The 8,744-nt window shown below is 37.4% G+C and overlaps 1 long non-coding RNA gene across 1 annotated transcript; it reads right to left on the bottom strand.

The window, feature by feature from the left end:
- Positions 1 to 1,364: 1,364 nt before the first annotated feature.
- On the bottom strand, positions 1,365 to 4,014 carry LOC309691976. The gene is made up of 4 exons (XR_014272176.1): positions 3,906 to 4,014; positions 3,363 to 3,441; positions 2,889 to 2,984; positions 1,365 to 2,123 (listed from the first exon to the last, which is right to left on the bottom strand). It is a non-coding gene; the product is annotated as an uncharacterized lncRNA (long non-coding RNA).
- Positions 4,015 to 8,744: the final 4,730 nt, after the last annotated feature.

The following is an 8,744-nucleotide window of genomic DNA, read 5'->3' as shown; positions in this document are numbered from 1 at the left end:
AAAAAGGAAAGACCTCCTCGTGGTTTATGGCTTGCTACACGGTAGCATGCTTAGCAAGTGATTAGAGCTCACTACATCTGCTCAAGCATGTGTCTGTATAAATATTAGCTGGAAAACTAAGCTGTGAAGACGGAATGGTAAAGGAGGAGGTGTTTTATGGGCACATCCAGCTCTTAGTGGCAGTCTGATTTATGTGTATGAAACACACAATATGTGCATCGTAGCCTTTAATGGGCTTTCTTGGGTTTTAGATTTAGACTTTACAAATTTCCTGTAAGAATATAGTACTTTTCTAAACTCTTGAATCATCTCTCATTTCTTTATATTTTGCTTCCAATGAGCCTGAGTGGTCTATTGCATAAATACAAAAATTTTTCCCCATTTCCTTAATTCAATCTACTAGTACTTTTACACCAATTGTGCAACAACCGACTCAAAGAGGTTTGCATAGCTCTGCACTGTATGCACTGCTTCCAAATATTTGATGTTTACTACCCTCAAATGCCCATCTGATCCTTCAGTTGATCCAACTTCTATTTACTGAAGCTCGGAAAATGTTTCAGTGGAAGAACTGCTGTAAGAAATTGTTCTAAAGGAAGGGAAACCATGAGAGAGGTATGCCAGAGTTGAGATGTGTGAAATTAAACAAGAACTGGATTGAAAATCAGTAGCAAGAGGTCTTACAGAGCAATACATCAAAATTTGAAAATGTTGGTTCAACATGTCATCAATGCTGTCTCTGTCATGAGAGAGGCACAACAGTGAGTGACTACAGCCATCAGTAAAATCACAGGTGGCTCTGCCTGGGTTTGGGGCTGCATTGTTGTTGCACTGTTTTGTTGTGTTTGTCAGTATATTTTTTTTTTGTTAAAAACTGCATAATATTTACAACTGGCAAAAAAAATGTGAAGACACATAATCAATAAAGTTGGATAGTGATATTAGATAGCCATATGCACCTGATGTTAACCTGTAATCTGGTCTTGTGATCCATCCATTGCATTCACAGCTGGTATTTACACACTGTAAACCCGAACAAGTTGACTGAACTTAAAACTTTTGTGGAAACTGATTACCTCAAAAGATTTAAGTACAAAAACTCATATCTTCTAAGTATAGGGTACTCAAAATTTGTATTTATTGTTAACCTAAAAATTTTAAATTATATTTTATATTTTATTAATTGAGCTTTACTCAAAGACTGTATACTTTAATTTCAATATTTTTGTGTTTCTTGTAGTTTATTATTTTGATGCAACACAATGCAATTATATTACAACCTAAACTCAAATTATCTGATTATTAATTAAAAGATATTTATGTTGTGAGTGTAGACTACTAAAAAAAAAAAAAAAGTACGGAAATTCAGTTACTTTACATTTTGTTTATTTAACATTTTTTCATGAAAATTTAAAAACATCACAAATGTTTTTATAAAACAACTAACATGGACATCGGCACCAAAAAGTGAGCATTATAAATTCTGTGTAGAACATTTATCTTTTATCTTTTTATAAACTCACAAAGGACGACATCAGTCCTAATTGCATCTTTCTCAAAATACACAAAAATGCAAAACAAAAAGTCAAATACTAATCACTTTTTTTTTTAAATAGAAATGAAAAACAATTTTTTAAAATGGGTACAAAGACGATCAGCTTCCAAATAACCAGATAAGGCAGTCAAGTATAGGAAAATTAGGTAAACTGATGGAGTTAAATCCACCCAAAGCCTGTAGTAAACTTAAAGTGCTTAAAGTGCTTCAAACAAAGTGCTCAGTAACAGAGTGCGTGTCCTAACAAACATTGCCTTATATTCCTTAAGAGCATGTAGACAGGGGTTTCAGGGGTTTGCCGTCATCAAGCCCCATGAAGATATTTTGGACTAAGGCAAATGTGTGAACCAGCTTCCTGGGGTAGTCTAAATGCAGAGCATAGATCAAGCCAAACAATAAAGCAAATGCATTTGCAAATCTGGGAATATCACGCATCACCTAGTCGCCTTTCACCAAAACAGCCATGCTTGAGGAAGTAAAATGGACTGGACTGGGAAGCGCCGTCGGTAACCACTGTGAGAAGGGCAACTGGAGTGTCAATGAGGGTCGACTCATCCAATGCGTCCGCCTGGAATAGACACAGTATCAATGGTAAATGGCCTGTATTTGTATAGCGCTTTACACATTCAGTCATCCAGACATTCACACCCATTCACACACTGGTGATGGCAGCTACATTGTAGCCACAGCCACCCTGGGGCGCACTGACAGAGGCGAGGCTGCCGGACACTGGCGCCACCGGGCCCTCTGACCACCACCAGTAGGCAACGGGTGAAGTGTCTTGCCCAAGGACACAACGACCGAGACTGTCGGAGCCAGGGCTCGAACCGGCAACCTTCTGATTACAAGGCGAACTCCCAACTCTTGAGCCACGATCGCCCCAATTAAATAAGTAAGGTTGGTTTGAGAGAATGTGACAAGCATGACCTGTAATCTAGCAAAACATTCAGCAGTGTAGTGGGTTACTTTGTAACGAGTTAGGGTACTCTACTTTTTTTGAAAAATGTACATTAACGTGTTAGCTTCTTGCATTACATAATTTGTATTTTTATTATTTTTCTAAAAAAAAAAAAAGTAATTTTTTATTTCATGACTTTATCTCAAAAAGAAACTAAATCTTGACTTCAGCCTGGTTTTTGGGCCACCTGCAGCATAGCCATAGTGCTGTGATACGCCTGTGCCCTGCTCCTGACCTGTGTGTGTGTGGGTTTTCTACAGAGAGGGTATTTTGTTTGTACAATTTGGTAGCTGCTAGGGTATTAAATTGTATTTTAAAAAATCCATAGCATTTTATCTTACTGGCAGAATTTAAGTAATGCAAAAATACACTTACATTACATGTCTAAAAGAATTCTGGGTCCTCCTCCCGCAGGTATACAGGAAGGGCACGAAGTACTGCAGTGCGTTTCACGTTGATATCAGGCGCCTCCTAAAAAGGGAAAAGAAAAGTTCATTTAACGCAAAGTTTTCAGGTGTCATTCTTTGGGGAGAATACATGTTTATGAAACTGCATGACATCAGACTCTACTAAATTTTGGAGACTTTTCTTTTAAGACACAACCTTTCTGTCTCTTGTGACAGAGAGTATGTTTCTTAATCATTTGACAAAAACCCTACACAGTATTTTAAAATAGTGTTCTCCAGATCAGAGCTGTGATCTATATAGAACATGGGATTCAAAGCAAGGAAAAATTGTGTGTTTATCAGTGAAACTTTTAATTTGTGTTAATTTTATCATTATCAATATATGAAATCTTCACCTTAAGGGACTTAATGAATGGTTTCTTCAATAGATCTTTCAACTCACCTGTGTTTACTGTCTCCACCTGAAATTAATTGCAGTCTGAATTTTTTTTTCTTCTGTCTTTTTGTCTTTGGCCTTCAGCCTTGGAAGAAAAAATAAAAATATTGAAAACCTTATCAGCACACTAAATATACAACACCTTGCTATATTTCAATTGTTTTAGATAGAAGTTGCCACTGCTAGCTAAGTCACTTTTGAATGATGCTAATGAGAAGAAAAAAAAAAAAAACCTGCCGAACAATGAGGCTGCTGTTGTAAAAACGCCAACTTTCTTGCGTTGGCAAGGGGTCGTTAAAATATCACTAAGACCCTTTCTTTATGTGTGATTCTTCGTAAAACTGTGTTTTAATCGGTTAAAACTGTAAAACTGACGACATAATCTATGTTTGAAAAAGAGCGCGAACAACCGCGAACAACTATTCACCACCTGGGTCTGTGCTTTTTAACACAACAGCGCATTCGAAAACAAGTTATTGGCTGCAACATATTAATATACTTGCTTTTTTACGGAAAAAATAAACATAACGAAGGTTCCGTTTTACTTACAAGTTTCTCCAAATGTGTTCTCCAGTCGCTCGAGAAGGGCAGCCATATTGAACAGAATTTTCTGTCAACGTCGTTCAGGTTAGAGAGAAGAGAGAAGACGTCATGACGTCATGACGTCCACATGCGGAGCTCGGAAAAAAACATTTACTCAAAAATCATAATTAAGAAAGCAGTATTTACTCTTAACTTCTAAGCCATGTACAATTATAACTGTTTGAATCGTTAACCGAACAGAAAAGTTTTAAGTTGTTTCAACTTTGTGAGGAATTTTAATTGTTATATCCACAAACTTTATAAGTCAGGTAGACTGTTGGGGTTTACAGTGCATGTACTTGTTATTGAATTAGGTGAAGAAGCATCCTTCTTTCCTACACTGAAGGAAGAAGAGCTCTTTTTTCCTACACGATTCTAGCATCACTGCTGCAACCAGGAGCTTTTCTTAAGCTTGTTTGAGTTAGCAGGAAGGGGCAGAGTTAGGTGACCTTTCAATTGCTCAGACTTAGCTGATGTTTTTTTCTTCGCAGCGTGGACTGTCACCCTGCAAGCATTGGATTTACACCTGGGTGAGATCTGATCACAGTTTCTGCCTGAAAACCTTCAAGTGTGGTCTGGCTGATGGGATCATAGTCAGATATTGATTTGTACATGTTACACATGTAATATTCTCGTCTGGGTTAAATGGCTGGATGACTACATTGTCCAATGGTGACTGGATTAGTCTGACAGAACAGTGACCGCATTTCAATTAATCCTCATATAGTGATTGTGGTTTTGAAAACATTGTGATTTAATTCATTTGGTTTTTAACATAAAAAAGTACTGTCTGTCCGAACTGAAAATTTTAACCATGGGCTAATACTTCTGTCATTAACCCTTTTTTCAAATAACTTATCTGGAAATATATTATATGTTAATACTAAGTGTATGCCTGACATGACAGACATACAAATCCTACTGAACTGAAGTGTGTTAAACACCTTTGGGGTCTGCTACTAGGACAGGGATGACTCATCTCTGTTAGTAGATGCCATTAATAGTGAACACAGATGTGTTAGATACATGTAACACTTCAAAACACCTCATAAAAGTTCCCGCTCATATAATGACTTGACCATCTCTTTATCAAGTTTAGTGTAACTTATATAAGTATAAAATCTTTGAAAGCATAAAAGTGATACTTAAAGAAAAAAAAGAAAGCGCATAGAAAAACAGATTATGAAGAACTGTGAGGAATTTCCTAAAAACATGACTGATTTGAATATGTCTGCTGACTCCATATCTCAATGAGTCAAGCAGACAAGAAGAACGCTCCTTTCCCCCCATTTGCTTGACAATAGGAATTAATTTTGAATCATGCCTACGTCTCCCCGATGAACGTAATTGCTTTTCAGACTGCACTTTGCCAGTGAGAGCTTTGACAGTGGAAATGAAGCTGACACACAATCTTGTCTTCTATTGTACTTTGGGGAGCAATACACACAAGGTTTTGTCAGGGATTTGTCACAGTCCTTTGTCTGTGACTTTGGGTGACTTTGCTGTTGTTAGTGGTGCTGACCTGATCTATCTCCTTGTAGTTTTGGAGAACTGAACCCTATCAGAGAAGAGTAGATCAGCAAAGCCACACAGGGGGGTGACTATATTAGTGACTGTGTATATGTTTTTGTTTTTGATTGACTTTAGTTTAGCCTTAACTCCCTCAACAACCACAAGATGGTTGATGGTCCTATGACTAAACCTTGTGTCTCTTGCAGGTTGCGAGATTTTTGCCTTATTGCTTTTTTGAGATATTTGCATAAAACCAGTCAGATAAATTGTAATAATTTTTATGGTCTAGAGTTTTTATTCAGTACCATTATTTACATAATTCTAACTAATACCTGCAAAAACACAACCATAGAGACCAGTTGACCTACCCCTGGCAATCTCTGGTTGCTGGGTCATTTGCTAAAAGGTTGGCGTGTGGTTGATGGCTGTTGCTAGGTAAAAACAGTCACAAAGAGGGTGCTGAACCAAAGACCTTGTAATAGCTCTGGTTGATAGCAAATTGCTGCAGTCACCTGTAGTTTGCATGAAAGACACTGACACTTGCCAACTCCTTGCTAAGTCCAATGTAAATCAGAATCAAGAAATTATTTGCTTTCTAAGTAAAACCTCAAAAGTTTATTCCGTTCATGTGGTTGTAGCGTTTTCAGTGTCGCACCAAAAACTGGTGCACACCAAGGATCGGGTCCACAGTGACATAAAGAGTAATATAGTGTACGCTGATAAATGTGGGGAAGAATGCTGTGATTTATAGATCAGGGATACCAAACAACCTCTGACTACGTAGATGGCACAACATAGAAGCACTAACTTGTCAGGACTCCGCAGTCTATTTACACCTGCAGGCCAATGGCTGCTCTTTCAATTATGAGGATGTACACGTCTGTTACCATCTTACAATGCTGTAATTGCAGCCATTCCACAACTCTCTGTGAATGCTACTCATGGTCACTGATCAGTGGTCATTGATTAATGGTCAAGACAATTTGCATAATAGCGATCCTGAAACTGGACTCATGGCCCATTGTTAGTCAGTGGTGCTCGTGTCAGTCATTATGCAAATGTTTTTTTTTATAAGGTTGGGGAAACCTGCAGTCAACTGAGACTGAAGAAGTCACTTGGAAGATTGACAAAACATTTCTCCCACTGAAAATGCTACGTCCAGATGAACAGGAACAACTTTTTTGGATTTCCTGAATGATTGAGCATACATCAAGGAAATTGGAATTGTATGTTGGCATGCTGACATTAAGAACTGGTTGAATTTAGCTCAAAGCTGTGCTTATGTACAACCTCATAGAGACTCAGCAACGCTACAGATTAGTGTTAGTTTTCCACAAAGATCACAGTTGTCTTGGACACATGGGGAGACATGTTATTAAATATTTAACTTCTTTTATTAACCTGGTGAGAGTTCTCCTCTTTTTGTCTCCTGTTAAAAAAAAAAACCAAAATTCTCACATTACTAGATATTTTGTCCCAAATATCAATAATGATTGTCAGAATGGGTGAGATAAATATAGCTAAACCACCTGAAATTTGAGTCTGGCCTTCAAGAGCTCTTGGATCAATAAAAAAATTCAATAGTACTCATTTTCTTAGGAGACCATTAATCCATGGTCCACACGCTGCTTCACAATCTTTTCCTCTCAACCAACCATGAAATTCTTCAGGAAACCTGGGTTTCTTTGGGGCATACAAATAGTTCAAATCAAATGGCACTAAACATTAACACAAAACCGTACTTCAAAATGTCAGCATTTGCCTATAAAAGTACATCGACCACTGAGTTCATAACTTTAGGCTTCATTTCTGTGCACATTGAATGAGAGCATGCTGAGAAGGAGAAAAGATTCACAGGGATGATGGATACAACTGTTTCCCAACTCATCTCGTTGAAAATGAACACACAAATGAAAAAGAAGTGAAGTTGGCAAACAACTAAAACTGGATGAGAAAGTGAGTGACTGACTTAAATGCATCCGCTGAATGTGGTGGAATGGGGTAGAATATTAAACCAACTTGTCTTTGTGATAGGAAGTCTATTTTATGTGAGGAAAGAGATTAAATAAAGTGGAAAAGGAGAAAGACGGAATTGAGTGACAAGATGGAAGGGGAGGGCAAGAAATATTTTTTTCAGAGTCAACACAAATGACAAAATCATGGCATACAATACTGCGGAAAATGTTTGAGCCATCCCTTATTTCTTTATATTTTCCTAGGAAAATGGGAAATGGGTGAAGTGATTTATTTAAACATGTGCAAACCTAAATGAAATATGTTATATAAAGCAATAATAATGAACTTGAAAGTCAATATTTTCTATAGCCACTTTATTCTTCAACACAGATTGAACTCTCTCAGGCAAGCTTTCTTCTCATTTCTTTAAATAGTGTTCAGAACATTTCTCAGGCTTCTTGAAGAACATTCAAAGCTCTTCTTTGGATGTTGGCTGCCTTTTGTTCCATTCTGTCAAGGTCGTCCCATATATTGATGTCCGGCCTCTGTGGGAGGCAGTCCATGGCTGGTACCATTCCATTGTGTTTTTTTCTGTCCAGGCATGCTTTTACTGCATTGGCAATGTGTTTGGGATCATTGTTATGCTGAAAAATTAAGCCATTGTCGGTCAAACATACCTCAGACTCTTCTGTCTGTTTCCAGATGGTATTGCATCGTGGATCAAAATCTGACGGGACTGTTCTGGCTGACAGTTATAGAATCACCACCATGTTTTACGGATTGCTCTGTTGTACCTCTACACTGGCTTCTTACATGGAAATGATGATGATTCGAACTGAAAATTTCCAATTTAGAGAAACCATTTCTAATAAGGCTTACAGCAGATGGATCAACTGAAGAATCACATGCATCTCTCAGATCCTGTGTCAGTTTTTTGACTGGAGTTTTTCTTAGTCTCTAAGGACATCTGCTGTTGCAGATAGTTTTTTAGGCCTGTCATTTCTTCTGTTGCCCTCCACTTGTCGATTTCATGTGTATCTATGTTAAGTGGTCCGGTAAAAGGACTGGACTGAAAATTATCACTTAAAAAAATGACACGAAAGTCTAGCTCTTTGGAAGCAAAATATAAATAAATGGAGGAGGCTCAAGACTTATGCTCTAGAGGTTTTTCAGTTACTGCATTTTTTAAAGGCAAAATGCATTTGGCTTAATTTATTCAAAGCATATTATTTAATCATCTTACACTCAACACAAAATACATTTTGAGAAAAGACACATTTCTAAAAGGCAAAAAACCATATGACAATATTAAGCCACTTTCTAGTTTGGCAGAGACAT

Source organism: Aulonocara stuartgranti (assembly GCF_965226115.1).
Source record: "Aulonocara stuartgranti genome assembly, chromosome: 17".
NCBI lineage: Eukaryota > Metazoa > Chordata > Actinopteri > Cichliformes > Cichlidae > Aulonocara > Aulonocara stuartgranti.
This window is presented reverse-complemented; position numbering and strand designations above follow the sequence as displayed.